Source organism: Pan paniscus, chromosome 2, assembly GCF_029289425.2.
Source record: "Pan paniscus chromosome 2, NHGRI_mPanPan1-v2.0_pri, whole genome shotgun sequence".
Taxonomy (NCBI): Eukaryota; Metazoa; Chordata; class Mammalia; order Primates; family Hominidae; genus Pan; species Pan paniscus.
In genome coordinates, this window is record NC_085926.1 from 195,973,138 (window position 1) to 195,996,152 (window position 23,015).

Sequence of the window (23,015 nt, forward strand, 5' to 3'; positions counted from 1 at the left end):
TAAAGCAATTCATAGACAATTTGGTCTATGCTGTGGGCCAGAAGGTTCGTTGCATGACCACCCTGGCACATTCAAGCACCACACTTGACACAGTGGCATCAAGTACGCTGTGGCTGTAGTCCTGGAGTGTGGTTTCTTCCCATAACCTGCATGTAGCACAAGAGAATGTCCCAGGAGGTCCCTTCCTCATGTGCATTTAGAGCCGCTCTGCCTGTGACTTGGAGCCAAGTGCTTTGTGAAATTGATCCAGTATCGTGTGCGTGACTTAATTGCTGGACCGAGATCTTTGTGGGGATTTTCTGATATGTTGTGTTTTTAAAGTTTTACAGATTGCATATAAGTAGCTAAAACTAAATACAATAAATTACCTCAGATAAATACAATATTATTTGCCCAGCATACTGAAGATAAAGCTATATCTCATATATTACTTTGTTTACACTACCTTTGGATATGTTCATAGAATATACTATTTTAGGGGGCATTATTACATAAGTCTTTTGTTCACAACCTCACCAGTAGATATGCAGAAATGGAGGAGTTTATTTAAATCACCTTTGTTGGGATCCCATTAGAAGTTCATTTTTTTTAAATGTTTAAAATGAATTAGGGAGATGGGTCCAAATACGTGACCCAAATATTTGTCCAAATATTCTGATAGTCGATGCTTTTTCCATTTTATATTATAGAAATATTTTAATGCCTATAGATGTTATGTCTTAGATGCAAAATCATTTTAATTCTCAGTGCCACTCAATTTTTTTCAATTTCAGTAGAGACATTAGTGACTCAACAACTTTCTGACATTGCCTTATTCGGAAATACTCAAATCACAGTATCTGAACATCTGGCTTTCCCCCACATCAGGTGTATCCTAGTGACATTTCAGGAGTGTACAGGCAGATGAGAAGAGGGTTGCCATGTGTTCACACTCATGAGTGTTCATAAGTGGAGATTTGGATGTATTTGGTTGAAGATACAATGTAAGTGAGGTTGCCACAAAGAACACAAAGAATAGAGTAATTGCTTCTTCAGCACAGCTTGCCTGCTGTATGAGTCTGTTTTCATGCTGCTGATAAAGACACCCAAGACTGGGCAGTTTACAAGAGCAAGCGGTTTAATGGACTTTACATGTCTACATGGCTGGGGAGGCCTCACTGTCATGGCAGGAGGTGAAAGGCACGTTTCACAGGGAAGCAGACAAGAGCAGAGAGCTTGTGTAGGGAAACTCCCCGTTTTAAACCCATCAGATCTCATGAGACTTACTCACTATCACAAGAACAGCACAGGAAACACCTGCCCCCCCCGCCCAATTCAATTGCCCCCCACTGGGTCCCTCCTGCAAACATGGGAATTCAAGATGAGATTTGGGTGGAGATGAAACCGCCTTCTCAAAATGATGACTGAGCCAGTGAAAGAGATCTAACTTAGCCGACTCCATCTTGCGTCTAACCTCCAAGCTGTCCTTGTTCATTCCTGGGCAAAGGCTGAACTAACTTGGGGGGAAACTTAGTTTATAGTCTTGGGTTCCATGGCCCTGATAGGACTGAACCAGAAGGATCCAGGGAAGGACAAACCCTGGGGCTGAGGCCCTATGACCCAATGGCCATTGGTGGCCTGGCCTTATGTCCCCAAGACACCCTGTCCTCAGGCCACAGACACCATGGGCTTTGGTCAGGTCCCAACTTCCCAGTAGTGTCCTGACACTAGCGGGTGCTGACTGCTGAGCCACAACCACAGTTCTGGGTTTTGGGTTTGGTAAAACCACCTCAGGGACAGAGTTCTGGAGTTGGGTTTGGCAGAAACCATGGCACCTCCCAGGGATGGTGTGTCACTCCTGCTTGCTACCAAATGTGCACATAGGCTGTCCCCCTTGTCCAGCCCATCCTGCTGGACAGGATGGAGGAAGTCAGGGAACATACACGGTGGACAGCTGGGGTGCAGGGAGAGGCAGGTGCATGCTCAGAGGTCAGACCCTGTGAGGGCTGTGGGGGCATCAGGTGGAGTGGACTCAGGTGCACCCTCAGTGCACTGGGCAGGTCTTAGGCCAGGCTCCGTGGACCCCAGCTGTGTGATGTGGTCACTCCCTGAGGGACTGCCGTCAGGCCCCAGTCACCCACCCTGGGCAGCACCGTCCCATCTCAGGGCTGGGCTTTCTGAGTCCTGAGACAGAACAGTACTGCCCAGGCCTGACAGACTGGGGGGCCCTGCCAAGTCCTCCATCCCTAGACCAGCCTCGCACACAGCACGGACAGTCTCTCACCTTCACCTTCAGGGCACTGACTGATCCTTTTCATTCTAAGGCAACCAAGGCCGAGCTGAGGACCTGCGCCAGGCTAGGAGCCAGTCCCCTCCCTAAGTGGGCCTGATGGAAGCACCATCCTTGTCCCAATCCACTACAAGTTTCAGCCCAGGAGACACACAGGGAAGGGAGGACGGGGTCTCCCTGCTGGCTGTCACTGGAAAAGCAGGAGCTGGGAGCAGAGGGAGCTCAGGGCTGGCGGGGGATGCTCAGGCCCATGGAGAGCTTGGGCTGCACCCCGGGGCTGCCCCTCCTGGGCTAGAGGCTGTGCCCTCTGCAGGATCTGAGAAAGTCCAGTCCTGAGATGGGACAGTGCTGCCCAGGGTGGGTGGCTGGGGCCTGACAGCAGTCCCCCAGGGAATGATCACATCACCCGGCCTGGGTCTAGGGAACCTGGGCTGAGACCTGCCCGGTGCACTGAGGGTTCACCTGGAGCCCACCCCACCTGATGCCCCCACAGCCCTCTCAGGGTCTGACTTCCCAGCATGCACCTGCCTCTCCCTGCACCCCAACTGCCCACGTGCCTATTCCCTGGCTTCCTCCATCCTGTGCAGCACATAGACTGTGACCGTCTCTCCAGCCACTCTGGCCTTTCCTTTAACTTTGTCCTGTCAGGATCTCTGAGCAAGATCCTCCAGGTCCATCCAAACACCTGCTTTGTCCACTTTTGACTGGGCTGTTGGGTGCCACTGGGCCGTCCCAGCTGTCCACAGGGCCCTCAATAACATGCATTGCACCTGTGATCTCCCAGCAGCGCTCATCACCCCCCAATGACCAAGTCCCTGCTGGCCAGACCCCACACACCAGGTCCTCCCCGACCAAACCCTCACTGATGATTGGACCTCCATCAGGAGGTCCCACTAACCAGGCCTCCGCTGCCAGGCCCACAGTGACCAGGACTTCACTGACCAGGACCTTACTGACAAGGCCTCACTGACCAGGACCTTATTGACAAGGCCTCACTGACCAGGTTCCACTGATTATGACCCCATTGCCTGGCCCCACAGATGAGGCCCCACTGACCAGGCCTCCAGGGAACAGGCTGCCACTGACCAGGCCCCTACTAACCAGGACTGAGGTGACCAGATGCCCCTGACCACGACCCTAGTGAGTAGACCCCAATGAACAGGCACCCACTGCTGAGATCCCTGCTGACCAGGTCACCCCACAGACCAGTGCTACAAAAGCCACAACTGACCCAGTCTTCTCTGACCAGGCCCCCATTGATTAGGTTCCACTGACCAGGCTGCCCTGACCAGGACCCCACTGACAAGGGCCTCACTGATGAGGACATGCCCACCAGGCCATGCTGACTATGTCCCTTGTGACCAGGTCTCCACTGAATAGCACCCCTTGACCTGGTCACCAGTGACCCAGCCCATGCTGACAATGCCACCACTAAGCCCCAGTTGACCAGGTCTCCACTGACCAAGCCCCACAGCCCAAGTTTGCACTGACCAGACACCAAACAACTGGCTGCCGCTAGGTCTCCACTCACTAAGACCCCACTACTAGATCCCCCTAATGAGACCCTCTCTAAACAGACCCCTGCTGACCATGCCCCCATTAAATAGGCCTCACTGACTAGGTCAGTCCCAACTGACTAGGTCCACTGACCAGGCCCACGCTGATCAGGCCCCTCCTAACCATACCAGAAGGCCAAGCGGCAATGAGACATTTCATATGGCAGGAGTAGGAGCAAGACAGAGAGAGGAAAGAAGAGCCACATCTTGTTATAAGACCAGATCTCAGGATAACTCACTATCAGGAGATCAGCATCAAGAAGATTAACCATTGGTGAAGGATCCGCCACCCACACCACCGCCCACTGTTTCCAGGCAGAAGCCTCCTGGAAAACCTCTGCTAGGGCGGTGCAGAAGGAAACTATGGGCTTGGAGCCCCCACACAGGAGGCCACCATCCTCCAGAGCCCAGATTCATAGACAAACCAACGGCTCACACCCTCAGTATGGAAAAGCTACAGGCACTCCACACCAACCCAGCCCATGAGAGCAGCCATGGGGGCTAAAGCCTGCAAAGCCACAGGTGCACTGCCCTAGTAGAGGTTTCCCATGAGCCTCTGCCTCTGCAGCAGGTTACCCCCCTTCCTGCTACCCCCTACCCTCTCACCACCCTACTGCCAACATACTCCTCCCTACCCTACCCACTCCTTTTTCTTCCACCCCAACACCCTCCTGTCATGATTAAGTCACCTCCCACCAGGCCCCACCTCCAACATTCAGGATTACAATTCACTTGAGTTTTTCTAGGGAAACACAGACAAACCATATTATTCAAACCCTGAGCCCACTGAATTTCATGTCCTTCTCACAGAGCAAAATACAATCAAGCCTTTACAAAAGTTCCCAAAAGTCTTCAATCATTCCAGCATTAATGCAAATGTAAAAATTCCACATCTCATCTGAGACAAGGCTACAGTCCCTTTGCCTATGAGTCCCTGAATGTAAAAGGGAGTTCTTTTCTTTCAAGGTACGGTGATGGTAAAGGCATTGGGTAAGCTTTCTCAATCCAAAGGGAAGAAATTTCCTGGGAAAATAACACAAATGGGACCACAGGCCCAATGCAAGTCCAAACCCAGAAGCCCAGTATCCATTCAATCTCACAGCTCCAAAATCATGAAGATAACTCACTATCACAAGGACAGCAATAAGGAGATGGTGTTTAATCATTTGTGAAGGATCCACCCCCCTCACCACTTTTCACCCCTCACCGCCACCATAATCCCCCATTTTCCCTATGCCCCCACCTTCCAACCCCCACTCCCCACCATGATTAAATCACCTTCCGCCATGCCCCACCTTTAACAATCCCGATTACAATTCCACATGAGTTTTGGCAGGGACACAGAGCTAAATTTTATTATTCTGTCCCTGACTCCTAAAATCTCATGTCCTTCTCACATTGCAAAATACAATGATGCCTTCCCTACAGTCCCCTAAAGTCTTATATCATTCCAGCATTTATACAAATGTCCAAAGCTTAAAGTGTCATCTGACACAAGGCTACAGTCCCTTAGGCCCACGAGCCTCTGAAATATAAAGCAAGTTAACTACTTCCAAAGCACAGTACTTGCACAGGCAATGGGTAAGCATTACCAGCCAAAAGGGAGGATTTTGCCAGAAAGAACAAAGCACAGATAGGACTTACAGTCTCCACACCCAGAAGGCCAGTCATTCAATCCTAAAGCTCCAAAATCACCCTTTTTGAAACCTTGTCCCACATCCAGGGCACAAGGGTGTGAGGGCTGGGCTCCCAAGGCCTTGGGCAGCTCTGCACCTGTGGCTTTGCAGAGTTTACACCCCACGGCTGCCCTCATGGGCTGGGCTGGTATTGAGTGCCTGTAGCTTTTCCCCACTGATGGTACAAGCTGTTGGGAGGGGGGTGGTCTATAAATCTGGGGTCTGCATGATGGTAGCCTCCAGTGTGGGGGCTCCAACCCCATATTTTCCTTTGGCACTGCTCTAGTAGAGGTTTCTTATGAGGCTCTGCCTTTTGGGGATGCTTTTGCCTGGACACCCAGGTATTTCCATACATCTTCCAAAATCTATACAGAGGCTCCCAAGCCTCTAGTCTCATGCTCTGTCCACCTAGTGGCTTAACACTGAGGAAGTTACCAAGGCTTCTAGCTCACATCCTCTGAAGCAGTGACACAGGCTGTATGTGTGCATCTTTCAGCCATGGCTGGAGCTGCAGCTGGAGCTGCAGGGATGCAGGCAGCAGTGTCCTGAGGCTGCACATAGAGGGAGATCATGGGACTGGCCCAGGAAACCATACTTCTCTCCTAGGCCCCAGGGCCTGTGACAGCAAGGGCTGCTGTAAATGTCTCTGAAATGCCTTCAAGGCCTTTTTCCTATTGTCTTGGCTATTAGCACTGGACTCCTTTTTATGCAAATTTCTGAACCCTTCCAGAATTTTTCCCCTGAAAATCAGCTTTTCTTTTTGACCAATTGGCCAGGCTGCAAATTTTCCAAACTTTTGAGTTTGCTTCTCATTTAATATAAGAGTTGGGACTCATTTAATATAAGTCTGAATCAGAGGTCATTGCCTCGGTCACACATAAAAGCACAGGCTGTTTGATGCAGACAGGACACATCTTGAGCTTTGCTGCCTAGAAGTTCATTCCACCAGACATGCACTAAGTCATCACCCTCAAGTTCAAAGTTTCACAGTGCGGACGGCAAGTCATCCAGGTGCCGAGGCAAGAGACCGAGGGCACGAGCTGTTCCAGTATAATAAAATATATAAAACAACAAGAGTTATACTAGATCTAGATCATAGACATGATTATCTACGAATATCATTCATCATTAGTTTGTAGCAATGACTCTTTATTCCAATATTATAATAATCCTCGCTCTATAATCATAACCTAGGAAAAGCCAGGCCATACAGAGACAGGAGCTGAGGGCACATAGTGAGAAGTGACCGAAGACAAGAGTGCGAGCTTTTCTGTCATGCCCGGACAGGGCCACCAGAGGGCTCCTTGGTCTAGCGGTGACGCCAGCGTCTGGGAAGACGCCCGTTGCCAAGCGGACTGTGGTCTAGCGGTAGCATCAGTGTCAAGGAAAAACACCCACTACTTAGCAGACCAGGAAAGGGAGTCTCCCTTTCCCCGGGGGAGTTTAGAGAAGATTCTACTCCTCCACCTCTTGTGGAGGGCCTGACATCAGTCAGGCCCACCCGCAGTTATCCGGAGGCCTAACCGTCTCCCTGTGATGCTGTGCTTCAGTGGTCACGCTCCTAGTCCGCTTTCATTTTCCACCCTGTACACCTGGCTCTGCCTTTTAGATAACAGTAGCAAAATTAGTGAAAGTACTAAAAGTCTCTAATATGCAGAAATAATGGTGTAAGCTGTCTCTCTCTCTCCCGCTCTCTCTCTGCCTTGGCTGCCAGGCAGGGAAGGGCCCCCTGTCCAGTGGACACATGACCCACGTGACCTTACCTATCATTGGAGATGGCTCACACTCATTATCCTGCCCCTTTTGCTTTGTATCCCATAAATAACAGTGCAGCCAGGCATTCAGGGCCACTACCAGTCTCCGCATCTTGGTGGTAGTGGTCCCCTGGACCCAGCTGTCTTTTCTTTTATCTCTTTGTCTTGTGTCTTCATTTCTACACTTTCTCGTCTCCACATATGGGAGAAAACCCACCGACCCTGTAGGCTGGAGCCTACATCACAGATCTCCAGGGCAGGGTCGCCGTGAAGCCATGTTCTCTGCTACAGCAAATCAAAAGTACCCTTGGCTTCTGTTCCTAGTAAGTTCCTCATTTTCATCTGAGACCTTCTAAGTCTGGCCTTTACTGTCCATTTTCCTGTCAGGCTTTTGATCACAAGTATTTAACAATTCTTTACAAAGATCCAAACTTTCCCTCATCTTCCTGTCTTCAAAGCCCTCCAAACTCTCCTGACCTCTGTTTGCTAGCCCCTTCTGAACTTGCTTCTGCATTATCAGCTATCTTTGTTGCAGCCTGGCAATGTGGTAAAGGAAGACAAGTCCATTTTGAGGGGGAAAATTCAAGAAGCCTTCAGATACTTGAATGAAAAGAAGCTGAGTGCTGATTGTCAAGACAACAGGGAAAAGGCCTTGAAGACATCTGATAGCTCCACTTTGCAGTACTAATATTCTCCATGATCATAAAGAAAAGAGCTTTAATCAGCCCATGATTCTGCAGGACTCAGGAAGCCACCCAATCATACCAGAATATCAAGGGGCAATGAGACGAAGGAGGTGGCACACCCTATTATACAACCAGATCTCCTGAGAAAAAGGAAACAGGCAGTTTTAGAAAAAAAGGAAAGGGGCAGAGATATGTGTTGACGTAAAGACTTTGAAGAAGAGATCTAGAGATCTTTCCTGACAAAATGTCAACAAAATGAAAGATATGCAGAACCATGTAGAGAAAGGCAATGACAGAAAAATGTTCATTAGAATCAGAAAACCAACTTAAGTGCTCAGTAAATAAATAGAAAAGTAGCTGTGTTCAGGGCTTCAAAGACACATTCCATTTAAAAAAAAATCTGTGATCAAAACATGAATGCTCATTTTACTCTTTTCAAGTTATGCATATATTTATATATATATAAAATTTATTTCTGTAAGACAGAAGTTTAATAGCATGTATACTTCATGTATACAACAGAAGGGCCCATGTAAAATGAGTAAATTTCCATGATATGTTTTATATTTAAAAGAAAAAGAGGCAGAAACAAAATACAAGCTACATATCAAGATAAATTTTGATGTTAAAGAATGACACGAATAGGTCTCCTTTAAAGAATTTGAATGCAGCAGAGAAGGGTACTGCAAAAGAAAGATGACCAAAGACAGCAAAAATATCTTCAGAAATTATCATTGAAACTAGATAATGAAGAGTGCAGTTGACATTACATGTCCAAGGCTTTGTCATTATTGTTTTCAAAATCATTAAAGAATAAATGGCTGGGTGCAGTGGCTCACACCAACTTTTTGAGACCCAGGTGGGCAGATCACAAGGTCAGGAGTTCGAGACCAGCCTGACCAACATGGTGAAACTCCATCTCTACTAAAAATACAAAAATTAGCCAGGTGTGGCAGTGCGTGCCTGTGATCCCAGCTACTCAGGAGGCTGAGGCCAGAGAAATGCTTGAACCCGGGAGGTGGAGGTTGCAGTGAGCAGAGAATGCACCATTGCACCCCAGCCTGGGTGACAGACTCAGACTCTGTCTCAAAAAAAAAAAAAAAAAAAAAAGAAGCGTAGCATTTTGGCATTCAAAAAAATTTCAGATTGTGTTGTTTCTTTTTTTATATGTTTTTAATATAAATTTTTTCATCCCAACCTTGCCCCAGCAGCTCAGCTGACTCCCGCCCCCATGACGCGCATGCCTATAATGTTGTGAGTTTCCAAAATGCATTTTAAAATAGATTTCGTTTAATTATGAAAATGCAGACATAAAATGAATTTGTATCTAGGTTTTAATCAAGTAATATTAGAGTTAAGTCAATTAATAAATGATTAAAATGTTCTACAATATGAAAACCATACCCAGATGCCTCTTCCTCTAATTCATGATTTTTCTTCCTTATTTGATCCACATTATACTCCAGTGATGATATTAACTCAAAAAAAGTTTTCTTAATTCTTCATTTTCTTCTTCAGGCTTGAAAAAGAAAGTGTTGCAATAAACATGCACACCTATGTTTATTGCAACACTTTCTTTTTCAAGCCTGAAGAAGAAAATGAAGAATTAAGAAAACTTTTTGAGTTAATATCTTATTCACAGTAGCAAAGACTTGGAACCAACCCAAATGTCCAACAATGACAGACTGGATTAAGAAAATGTGGCACATATACACCATGGAATACTATGTAGCCATAAAAAGTGATGAGTTCATGTCCTTTGTAGGGACATGGATGAAGCTGGAAACCATCATCTCAGCAAACTATCGCAAGAACAAAAAACCAAACACCACATGTTCTCACTCATAGGTGGGAATTGAACAATGAAAACACATGGACACAGGAAGGGGAACATCACACTCTGGGGACTGTTGTGGGGTGGGGGAGTGGGGAGGGATAGCATTGGGAGATATACCTAATGCTAAATGATGAGTTAATGGGTGCAGCACACCAACATGGCACATGTATACATATGTAACAAACCTGCACGTTGTGCACATGTACCCTAAAACTTAAAGTATAATAATAAAAAAATTTAAAAAAGCCTTTTCTTTGGCAATAGTTTTAGATTATTCTAGGTTGCAGATAGTACAGAGAGTTCTTGTATAACCCTCACCTGGTTTCCTCTAATGTTAACATTTTACATAACAATGGTACATTTGTTGAAATTAACATTGGTACATTACTATTAACTAAACTCCAGACTTTATTCATAAAAAAAAAAAGAAAAAAAAGAAAGTGTTTAAAATTATTTTTGTAAAATCTAGAGACCCTGTTCTATCTTAAAAATGTTATTTCTCATAAGTTGATGAATAATATGTATTTAGGCAGGTGTATAAAGCACATTTTATAAACCTGATGCCAATAAGGACAGATTTCAAAAATAGACGCTTTTCTTAAAACAGCTAAAAATGATTTATACTTTCATCATTATCTTTTCTGAAATTTAAGCTGCCAAAAATGAGGGTTAAAAGTGGGGGTTTTTACACATAAAATACTAAGGGTTAGTAAAAAAAAAAAAGAGTAGTTATATTTACATTTTAGTTTTTAAAGATGCTTTAGAAACATTGTCATTAATAGTTAAAGATATTCCAAGTTTTGTTAAATTACATCTTACTAAGATGATTTTTAGAAAACTCTTATCTAGTTCCCATTACATTTTTTATCCTCATCTGTCTTCAGGCTGATCTAAATATTCTCTGTTAGTATTCACCCATAGATTTCAGTTTTTTCCCTTTCTCTTAATCATTTCTCTTTAAATAAAGATTTTTTCTATAATAAAAACATAACTTTTGTCTACTTTTTGTAGATTTTCTATTATCCTGCTTCTCCCCTTCCATTGGACTCTATGACACATGGTCTCATCCAGAGATCTATTTTTCATCACTTATTGTGTTTTTTATACCGCAATCTGATTTTTAAATAATTCCAATAAAAAAGTGCAAGGGTCATGAAGGACTTTATCCTGCTTTACTCAGTAGCAACTGTGAGTAGACCAAATGCTCCCTCTGCTCCTCTGAACCCACTTTATTTCTAAATGCAGCAACCTCTGATGTTCAGTCCTATTCCTTTCTATTCCTGTTTTTTTGTTTGTTTTTTGTTTTTTTGTTTTTGTTTTTGTTTTTTGAGACGGAGTCTTGCACTGTTGTCCAGGCTGGAGTGCAGTGGCGTGATCTCCGCTCGCTGCAACCTCCGCCTCCCAGGTTCAAGCGATTCTCCTGCCTCAGCCTCCCACGTAGCTGGGATTACAGGTGCCCACCACCATGCCTGGCTAATTTTTTGTATTTTTAGTAGAGACGGGGTTTCACCATGTTGGCCAGGTTGGTCTTGAACTCCTGACCTCATGATCTGCCCACCTCGGCCTCCCAAAGTGCTGGGATTACAGGCGTGAGCCACCACGCCCAGCCACTATTCCTCTTTTAAATTCTCTCAGGACTCCTAAAATCTCAAAATTTTGACCCAGATTCCCTAATCTACATTTCCAGCTCTGACCTTCTTCTTGAGGCCTCTTCTTTCTCGTACACATATTATAGACAATATTCTCAACCACACACTCAGACATTGCCACTTGGTGCAGGTTACTTTTGTAGATAGTGAATCATGTATTTTATGTTGATTCTTATTGATGTTACTGTGCATATAGTGTTATTTTCTAATCTCGAAGGGGGATCGTCTCACCCTTAGGATATTGACCAGCATACTTTGTCCTTTTTTTTTCTTTTCTTTTTTTTTGAGATGGAATCACACTCTGTCATCCAGGCTGGAGTGCAGTGGCAACATCTTAGCTCACTACAACTTCCACCTCTTGGGTTCAAGTAATTCTCCTGCCTCAGCCTCCCAAGTAGCTGGGACAGAGGTGCACACCACCATTCCTGGCTAATTTTTATATTTTTAGTAGAGACAGGGTTTCACCATATTGGCCAGACTGTTCTTGAACTCCTGACCTCCGGTAATCCACCTACCTTGCCCTCCCAAAGTGCTGGGATTACAGGCTGAGCCACCACACCCGGCCCTTTTTTTCTTTTATAATGAAAACTTTCCCATGAGAATCAGATGGTCTATTATTTGCCTTTGTTTTCTTGTGAAGAATTTCCTTTCCATAGAGATATGGCATGATGAAAGTCTTGTTCTAAAGATTCTTTTGGGGGACACTCAATGATATCACTGGGAAGCTCCAGTCAAGTAGAGGTCTCCCTTCTTCCCAATCGAGATTCTTCAACTCAAAATGGTGCCCACCAAATGTCTTAATCCAGGTAGTCTCTTGCTGAGAAATTAATGAAATAAGAATCTTCTGAAGAAGTTAGAGGCTATTGACTGAGATGGCTTAAAGCTGTCCCTTATTAAATGTTTTACTCCCAAGGCAGAGATCAAAGTGGCTAATAATTCTATGCCTGATGTCTAACTCACTTCTATGGGAATCTATACAAAACGTTTTATTTATGAGAGAGAGTCTCGCTCTGTTACCCAGGTGGCCTGACCACTGCTCACTGCAGCCTCAATATCCCGAGCTCAAGTGACCCTCCTACCACAGCTTCCCAATGTAGCTAGGACTATAGGCACGCACCCCTATGCCTCAGATAACTGTTAAAATTTTTTTTTTGGTAGAAGCAGGGTCTCACTTGTATTGTGCTGGCTGGTCTCAAATTCCTGGGCTCAAGCACTGTTCCTGCCTCAGCCTCTCAAAGTGCTAGGATTACTGGCATGAGCCACCTCACCCAACCAGGTGTTTCGTGGAATGGTTTGAGAGGCAGTATCTACACAGAAGCCAGAAGGTCTGTGTCTGAATCCCAGCTCTACCAGATACTAGCTGTGTGACTTGAGCAAATTAACTTTCTGTGTCTCTGGTTCTTTATCTATGAAATGGAGAGAATAATACCATCTACTTCACTGGGATGTTGGGAAGATTAAACCAGGGACTGACATGAAGCCCTTAGGAAAGTACATGGTGCATGGAGAGCTACAGATAAGATTTGCTTAGAAGCACTTAGAAGAGTACATGGCACATAGTGAGCTACCGATAATATTTGCTATTAGCATAATAATTTTTACTGTTTTTTATATCTTGACAATTGTATGTGTTAGGCAGGTGGCATTCCAATGGAAGTGGTCTCCTATAGCTGCACTGAGTCATTCTTCACACTACTGAAAATGGCAGCAAATGGGGAGGGGGAGCATATAATTTATAGCTTACTTTTCTCTCTGTATGACTCAGTGGGCAACAGTCACATATGTACTACAATGTAAATAGCACCTCCTGGATTGAGTAGTACATAACCGACATGACCAGCAGAGACAGGCTGAGCCACGGAGCTGAAAACCCTGGACTCTACTGCTAAAGCAAGGCTTCCGAATCAATTTCCTCCCAGCAGCTGTTGCTGTGGCACTGCTTTCACGAGCGCTCTACTGAGCGCTAGGATTAAGGGGCTGTGCTGTCAATCGTCAGACAAGCTGCAGCCAGAAGTGTTCAGCTGACAAACGCAGCCATCCAGGAATACAGTTCCGTCTACACAGTGAAGGAAGGCAAATTTAGATTCCTTTTCCATACTGAGAAAAACATGAGCATTGGATTGAACAATTCTCCTCTATTACACTAATTGGTTTTCATTTCATATTTAATTGCTAAAAACACACTTAGAACAAAAGATTTACTGTGTCAGTGTCTCAAAGAAGAAATAATTGGTATGGTACATTTTGTTCTATGCTGAAATCTGCCAAGCTAAAATATTTTCAATTTATACAAGGATAGGTGACATGCATGTCATATATTATTTTCCCTTTAATCAAATTTATGATGAGACAAAATTATCTTCCATTAAAATTAAAGCCATGTAAAATCAAGGGCTAAGTTGTTCTGCAGACTGGGCAACAAGCGCTGAGTCGTAAGGTGAATGAGAGTCAGAGCAGGCAGAGAAAGCTTCATGAAGAGGAAATTGCCTGCCAGGTCTGAATGAATGAGGCTAGATGAGCAGAAACTGAGAAGGCAGGAAGGACAGCATGGGTAAAACTAGTGCCGAAATCTGCTCAATTAACTCTGAGGATAAAGTACAGTGGCAGGGAATTAAAAACATATGTCCATATAATAACCTGTAAATGAATGTTCACAGCAGCTGTTTTCATAATAGCCAAAAAGTGGAAACAACCTAAAGGTCCATCAACTGATGAATGAATGGAAAACTGGTGTAGCCGTGAAATAGACTGTTATTTGACAATAAGAAGAAATAAACTACTGATATGTGCTACAACATGGATAAAATTCTGAAAACATTATGCTAAGTGAAAGAGCCAGTTAGAAAGGACTTCATATTGTATGACCCTATTTATGTAAAATATGCAGACCACGCAAATCTTTGGAGACAAAAGTAGATGGTGGTTGCCTGCAACTGGGGTAGGTGGAGAGACACGGAGAAGGGTTGCAATCACGGCTAAGAGACGTGGGGTTGCTTCTCAGAGTGGTGAAAATGTTCTAGCATTGATTGTGGTGATGGTTACACAACGCTGTGAACACACTAACAGACACTGAGATGTACATTTTAAATGGTTGAACTGTATGACATGTGAATTATCTCTCGGTGAAACTTTAAAATCCAATGGTAGGATCAAGGTAATTTTCTCAACTCTCTATTTTAGATGTACATACTCTATCAGATCTGAATATTTCTATGCCATTACAGTATATTTTAAATGAAAGGGAGATGAAGGCAATGCCTAACTTTTCAAGTAGTTTGTAAATTAACCTAAAACATGTGCATTTCAAAGAACAGTATGATGGCCTTTCTGTACAAGTTAACCTAGAATCTATGAAATGAATAGGCACAGCTTCTGTGTCCATTCATGAAAGTGAAGAAATAAGATCAACTTTCTGGAACATTCCATTAAACACTCTCCTCTGACTTAATCTGGCTTGCCTCACCAGGGCAATAAGGAAATTATCTAAAAATACTGTTTAACAGGAAAAAAGCCAATTTTCTGTGAGGAATGATGTATAATTCTCAACTTTCCCAAGAGAAAATATTGTAAAACGTATGCAATTATTTTTCAAAATGGCAGAATAAAAGCCAGAGTTTAAGAAATAAGTGCATTATAAAGGTAATAAAATGGTAATAATTAATTATAATAAAAATAAAAAATCAAGCTGTCCACTGAAATTAGTATCCTAAAACAGTTTATATTATTCAACCAGCTACAGATTAACTGTCGACATGTTAAATTCCATACATATTTGACTTCCTACTTGAAATATAATTTCTTCCTTGAAGCCCATGTCTCATCCAAATTAATATGACAATGTGATGTACCTTCCAGTGGAGACTCTGACATAGGAAATTTTTTAAGATGACTGGCCAGTTGTTCTTGAGGTTACCTTACAGTCTCCTGATAAAATATTTTTGTTATTAATTTTATAAATTGCCTTATTATTAAATTATGTTAATATTTCACTCTAACATGCATACTTTGAAAATTATTACCACACACATGGATTAGCTTTCTTTTTCTCATATGTATACATTCTCCTATATTACTGAATTCAGTGAGGAACATAGAAAGTGTTGTCTTCCTGCCAAATTGGTATTCTCTTACATGACAGATTGATTCAGCCCACTATTCATTCATCTCAGACCCTCAACTCAACCTGAGTTCCTCACACATTCAGTCACCTGTTCAAATCCTTCCAACAGATTCCTATCTCAGAGTAAAAGTAAAATTCCCACGGCCTTCAAGTCCCCAGATAACATGGCCTCTACCTCCCTCCCTGAGCTCAGCTCCTACAACTCTGTCCCATACTCACTTCATTCCCACTCTACATGAACTCTGCCACCCCTCATTAGTCTGAAAATGGAGATTCAATGTCAAACTCACAAATCACAGACAGCTACAAGTATCTTTGTACTGGACAAAGTTATATCCAAATGACAGTCATTGAGACTTGAAATGTAAATTATGAGCTAATGATTAATAAAAATATTCAAAGTAAATTATAAATACCTACCAGTGGGAACATTAAATCAAATATTTTTTGCTAAAATTTACCACATTTATTCCAAATTGTGATTTTATAACAAGTAGATGTCTTTAAAATATTAAGTGGTCAGAAAAATACATAATGTGAGACTGACATATTTTCAGACTTAAGTCACATTGATATGAATCAAAATAAAGTTATGCCAACTAAAATACATAAAAGAGCCACTGAAGGAAAAGCACCACAAGACAGAGCAACACACTTCAGTTCATCTGGGAAATCTAGAACTAAGTGTCAAAGTGGCTCACTTAATTGAATCTTAATTTCAAAATACTTATTTCAGGTACAAGATATCAATTTATCTGCTTCATTATGGTCTTAAAATGTGACAACATAAAGACATTAAATTTATTATTTCAGCAGTATAAGACTACATACTGTATGAACATTACTCTGTAGCTACTAAAATTTCATAGGTGACATAATGTGTTTACTCAAAGGAAAGTATCTGTCAGCTCTACCTTTTATTTCCTGGAAACAAGGTATGTTTCCAAGCTGATACAGTAAACATATTTTTTTGGTTTTTTATTAAAACAGCTTTGCTAAAATATGATTTACATACTACAGAATTTATCTGTTTTAACATACAATTCAAAGATTTTTAGTAAATTTACCAGTCGTGCAGTCATCTTTACAATCCAGCTTTAGAACATTTTCATCACTCCAGGATGATCCCTCATGCCCATCAGCAGTCACGACCCATTTCCAGCCCCAGCCCTACAGAAACATTCATCTTCTTTCTGTCCCTATACATGTCTTTTCTGGATGTTTCATGTTAATGGAATTATACAGTATGGTAAATACATTTTCATCTATTTATTATTATATTGAACTAGATTCAACATATAGCCACAATGAAATGTTTAAATCTTCTTTCTGGAAGGTTAAATATATTTATCTTTCTTCATACTTACTTCTCCTTCTCCTTCTTCTTTTACATACTGAAACAGTTTTTCTTTTATAGAATTATATTCATTCATTAGTTTCTTATTTTTCTCTTCTAGAAGATCTTTCCACTCTCAAGACAGCCTCCTTGGATATTAATTACTATCTCTTTATCATTGCCTTCCTTATGAGCACCCTCTAGTTGTCGTTGAAGCAAGAGACTTTCACATTCTAGTTGACATAGTCTCTCCTCTACACAGTTGTGCTTTCTGGTGGATCGACTCCTTTAGCTTCCTCATTTGGATGAATCTGCTCCATTCCTTTATTCGATGCTGTGCTTGCCTTTGGTCCATCTGTACACTTTCTAAAGCCAATGTCTTTTCCCTGAGAGCATCTCTTGTCTCATGGAGCTTACCTTTTAAGGTATTGAACTTCATCTGAGCTTTAGAAAATTGTTCAGTAAGCAACTCATTTTTATCTTTTAGTTGAGAAACAGTAGAACTTATTTTTTTATGTACAGAAAAATTATGTGCTCTCTGTAAAACAAGTTCTAGGTCTTTCGTTTCTAAACTTTCATTGTGCTCATTTATAGCAGCAGCCAGCCTAGAATGGAAGAATTCAACTTCAGCTTCCAGTCCATCTGTGTGGTGTTCTTCCTTCTCCAATTTTGAATTCAGCCTTGTATTCTCAGCTTTGAGGCCATTAAGCTGTTGACAATACTGGGACATCGTTTTTGTTGTCATTTCCTCATTGAGTCTTGCACTTTTTTCAAAGTTAGCATTTATTTCTCTAATACTCTTAATTTCCTGAATATATTCCTTTTCCTTTTTGAGACTGTCATTTTTTATTGTGTATTATTCCCGTTTGAGTGTGGCAATATCTCCCTTCAATATGCAATTTGTATATATCACATCCTTCTTTTTTCTATAACTTTGAAAATCTTAAATAAAACAAAAGAAATTTTCAGCTAGCACTCAATAAAATAACATATCATGGTTATCTCTTAAGTGAAAGAACAACCTGTACATTCATGCAATTAAAAGTTGCTGTAAGTGGATATCCAACTGGAGAAAAAGTTGAAGCAAAACCTTGAACCTTAAAGAGCATAAATTTCAAAAAGTTCAAAACTTTATTTGAAGTCAATGAATCCATAAAACTAAAAACACACACATACACACTAGAGAACTGTTAAGAATATCAGAATTGGAAAAGCCTTTCTCTGAATTACAACAAACTCAAAGCATAAAGTAAAATATTAACAAATTTGACTAAATTAAAATATTGGAAAAAGGAAATTGCATTTATACTCTGATATCTAACCCAGATACCACCCTGTAGTAAGAGCTTTACCTCCACGTGTATTTGGACAGATAAAATTTCTCAAAGTTTTAGAAGTTCTATTTCCCTGATAATATTCTATTGTGATTTGACTCAACATTTTTAGTCAGTTATAAGAATTTCATTTACTAAATCATAAATCTAGACATTGTACTAAGCACTTCTATGTACATACATTGATGAATTTATTATCACAATTCTTAAAAAGAGAGGTTAAAAATATAAGCAAGCTGCAGGATGTTCCCAGGGCTTCTGACTCTACTTCTAGTTCTCCACCAGATCACAGTTACTTCTGTGGTGTAAATATATCAACACAAAAACAGAGAAACAAAAAGACACAGACATAAAATGTGTCTTCTGTCTTTGTCACCTGGATTCTCCATGAAATAGCCAGATTGAGAGGAGGTGACCTTGTGGGGCTTCAGAAACAGAAAAGAAGCTTTCCCTGTTCTGCACTAAGCTGTTATTTTCCCCACTGCCTTTTATCCTTATTTTTTCACTTGGATCCTGGGATATCAAAAAAGTGAAGGTGCTCACTGAAATAGAGGAACCAAAGTTTAGCACAACTCAAGGAGCAGAGTGACACTGCTGAGTTGCTAGTGCAGAATCCTAGAAAATGAGATGTTCCCCAAGTTTACATTCAATCACCACAAAAGTTTATAGCTGGAAGATATACAGAATAGTTGTCTACTCTAGCCCCATTATCTACTTGATAATAGAAGTAAAACCAAGAAATATTAAATAATTCACCCAAAGCTCCTAAGGTGGCATTACCTAGCACTTCATGGCACCAAAAGGGAAGATACAATTACATATTGCTGCATTACATAAATTACCAGATAAATATATCAAATTAGTCAAATAAATTAAAAGTGTGACTTTGGCAAAGCAATTTAATGCCTCAGAGGATGGCAGGAGGCCTCATCTGCTTTTAAGAAAATCTCTAGATTTTTGTCTATCTTTAGAACACAATGTACAGAACTCAGCTTTCCACTATAGAGTCAAATGATAAATATTTGGCTGAGAAGTTATGCTACTTACATGATAAAATCATACATGTCAAAACTTACCATATTTTATTAAACAACATAATGTAAAAGTGTGATTCAACAGAAACATTGGAGAGTGGTGATTTTTTTTAAATATGCAAAAGTATATGTATTTGTTTCCAAAAATATTTAAAATGGCCATTATGGAATTATAAGTTTAAACAGCTTGAGTCAGACAAATAAACTTGCATGCATGAAAGCACATTAAACAGACGTCTTTGGCTGATAATATTTGTTACAAGTCTCCAGGCTAGATACATTTTCATGTCTCTTCTCAGTCATTGTTTCCCTCCCATCGTGTTACCATTTTATCATTTAAATAAATGTAATTCATCTTTAAATGAATACAGTAAGAAGAATCTAGAGCTTATTTCTTTAGCAATTTTCTTTATGTTTAGCTGATTCAGAAGGTCACATGGTATATGGCTAAACTATTTTCCCAGCCCATGTGCCACTTGGAAGACTGATAGTGAGACTCAGGTTGACTAATGAACAAAGACTATGACAGTGTTTTCCAGAACTGTCATTTAGATAGCAGCACTGATCTACTTAGACACATAATTATGCATTTAGATAACCACACTGTAACTAGACACATGAGATTTTCTTGAGTAGAAAACCAGAATGAATCAGATAATTTATAAAAAGAAAAGCAGCAAGTGAACCTCTTTCTTTTTATAGTTGAGCTTTCCTTCTTCAAAGCCAGGAACGCTACTTGTAACATGCCCACCTCATTCTTAAGCCTTTGCATATCTTGCTGTAAGTCTTCTTCTAGATATGCTTTTGATGTTCTGTCACTATGGGGTGGAGAATAACTCACATTTTCTCATGCAGGTTTCATGCTTTTATAGCTATTAGCAGTGGGACTGTCTTATGTGGCTCCCTGAAACATACTTGCCAGTCATCTTCTAAGCTTTAGAAGAGCTTCTAAGTTCCATATGGCTTGTGGAACAAGTGCTTACTGGATTTTTGTTTTTGTAAGTGTCTGTAACAGCAGAAATACTGTGGCTTTCTATCTGTATCACATGCTTCATTTCTTTAGAGTAAACAAACCACAAATCAAACAGACTTTTTGGATCTCTAGACTGAGGCCAATGTCTAATGTCTAATTTCCAATTAACGGTATTTTGGTTTATATTTTTTTGTCATTTGCATATCAAACTCTTGGTCCTCTTTCATTTCAACCATAACTACTGGCTTCCCTAATTTTTCAATTTCTGTATCATTACAACAATTTTCTTCATCTCTGAGAAACAGGCTACATGTCTGGTTAGTTACAAGTTTTACAGTCTGATTTATTTTCATTTGAATAAAGCTTAGAAGATGACTGGCAGGTGTGTTTGAGGGACCCAGAGTATAAATACAATGAAAAGACAGGTTTGTGATGTTCTCCTTCTGTTCAGGCAATGCCTGGGATACTACAGAGTTCGACACTCCAAGATGCATCTGCTTCCTTGCAGTCAGGGATATGATTCATTGGGTTAGAGGGCACTTCCTTTAATTTTGTCCCTCTTTAGAGTTACTATGTAAGAGCTCTTCCTCAGGACAAACAGTAATTTTGGATTTTTCAAAACTTTCACCAATTTTCAGTTGAACTTTCTTGTAATTAATTTTAAAGGGAGCCTTGAATATACAGATAAACACTCTTTATCACAATTCTTACTCAGTTCTGGTTCTTGAGACATTTTTTTGCAGGTGCAAAAGTGGAAAATTAATTTGCTTGTTTTGTTTCTCAGATGTCTTTTCTGTTAGGGTGCATGTTTTAAAATTAACTTTATTCTGAATTAAGTAAGAATAAAAAAATAGAAAATAATTAAAATGTAACTGTAAAACTTAATCTATGTTTTGCTATCCCTAAGTTACTGGATTATAACTAAGAAGTAAAAAATAGTTTGCCTTGGCTTAACATAGGAGAAAAACATGAACCAGCAAGCTTAACTCTCACTGTTAGTTTGGACTAAACTTAATTCATTATGAATTAAATCTGCCAGAAATGGGCTCACAGATGATATGTAGTATTCTAAAGGCTTTCTCTCTTAAAAGGATTTTGACCTCAGGATACCATAAATAGTGAACCCCTACAGTAAATTCATATTTCTGAAGATTAACTGGAGAGTAGGCAAATGCTAAACTATTAGAAGCCAAAATGAACACCAATCAGAAAGAGAATAAATTTTTTAGATTCTACTTCAAATGCTATACTGTAATATGAGTGTTATCTAGATAGATTATCCACTTATATCCAGTTCTAATATACTCTAAGTCCCACTAGTGACAATGGATTAAAAGATTTTAATAACATTTACTATTTATACTAAAATAAGAAGGTTATTGTTTGTACCCTGATACCAAAGTCCCATTCTGGAAGTCATAATTCTCTTAATAGGCAGCTGGGTTGATTTTATGACCCCATTCTCTCCCTGAACATAGACACTGAAGGCAACCAGAGACCAAAAAACAGAAGAAGTCTTTAACCTCAGCACTGGTGACCAGCAACATAAAACTGCAGAGTTTGAACCACTAGCAACAATGACTCCTTTAACACGAGTTGAACTCAGTGGCCATCACTGTTAAATTGTTCATAATTTCTCTTGCTTAGTAATACAACTCAATTTTTGATGTTACTTTCTTTATCATGAAGAAGCTTATAAAAGTAAAAGAGCAAAGAGACTTCTGGAAATTTCTGGCCTCAATTCCAAGGGTACAGATAGCTATGAGTTACTGCAGACTGTAAGGATATTTTAAATTTTATAACTGGCTAAAATGTTTTAAAATTAAGTAAGAAATTATGATCTGTCTGTTGGATTCTAAAAGGATAGTCTAAAAGGTCACTTCTTTTGGACTATGCTGTGTTATTAAAGAAAAACCAACCAACCAATATTAAACCAGAAATTTAAATTGTTACATACCTCTGGCTGTTTATTTTCACTTCTTTCAAGCGTTTCTTGCTTTTCCTCTGAAGCCACTTTTAAGTCGTGTTCTGCAGACAAATCCATATGTTTAGTTAAAATGAATGACTTAGAACACTTAGATAAAGACTATAATCTTTATAAAAATGGATACAAAATAACATATACTTTTATTTTATAAATGGAGAGTTTAAATGAAGCTTAATGTTTACTGGAATATTTACATTTTAAAGAAATACTTCTAATTATCTAAAACCTCAACAAATCACTTAAGGAGACACTAGATATCAGCAGGTTCAAGCCATGCAAAAGTCTCAGGGTCACCCACAAATTATTCCACGCAAAATAAATAAGCAAAACTGCTGGAAACAAAGTAAAATTTAAAAATATAGTAAAAACATATAAAGTAATACTTTATTCTCTACTTCATAATAGTATCTTTTCAACAACATGCTAAGTGAGTTGTTATTTACTAATAATTTGCAAAATTTTGTTACCATTATACCTTTATTAGTGTATATCCTGATTTTTACATCTGAAATGTTTTCCTCTACTATTCTGACAAATTTATTTTCGTGTTTCAAGACTCTGAATGTAGGCTGGGCACAGTAGCTCACACCTGTAATCTCAGCACTTTGGAAGGCCCAGGAAGGAGAACTGCTCCAAGCCAAGAGTTTAAGAGCAGCCTGGAGACCATAGTGAAGCCCTGACTTTACAGAAAATTTGCCACGCATGGTGGTGTGTGCCTGTAGTCCCAGCTACTCAAAAGGTTGAGGTGAGAGGATCCCTTAAGCCCAGGAGTTTGAGTTTGCAGTGAATCTCGATCATGCCATT

At 40.7% G+C, this 23,015-nt stretch overlaps 1 protein-coding gene and 1 pseudogene across 5 annotated transcripts in view; one reads left to right on the forward strand and one right to left on the reverse strand.

Moving 5' to 3' along the window:
• Positions 1-23,015, forward strand: part of LMLN (leishmanolysin like peptidase) — a 112,550-nt gene that overhangs the window by 81,162 nt on the left and 8,373 nt on the right. For 2 of the 5 annotated variants that reach the window (XR_008624975.2, XR_008624983.2), the window contains exon 18: positions 22,767-22,956. The exons of the other annotated variants lie outside the window; for them this stretch is intronic. The gene's annotated coding sequence lies outside the window, so the exon portion shown is untranslated. The remainder of the gene's footprint in view (positions 1-22,766; positions 22,957-23,015) is intronic. 5 annotated transcript variants of the gene reach the window in all.
• LOC117979567 (ankyrin repeat domain-containing protein 18B-like) lies at positions 15,750-22,268 on the reverse strand (annotated as a pseudogene).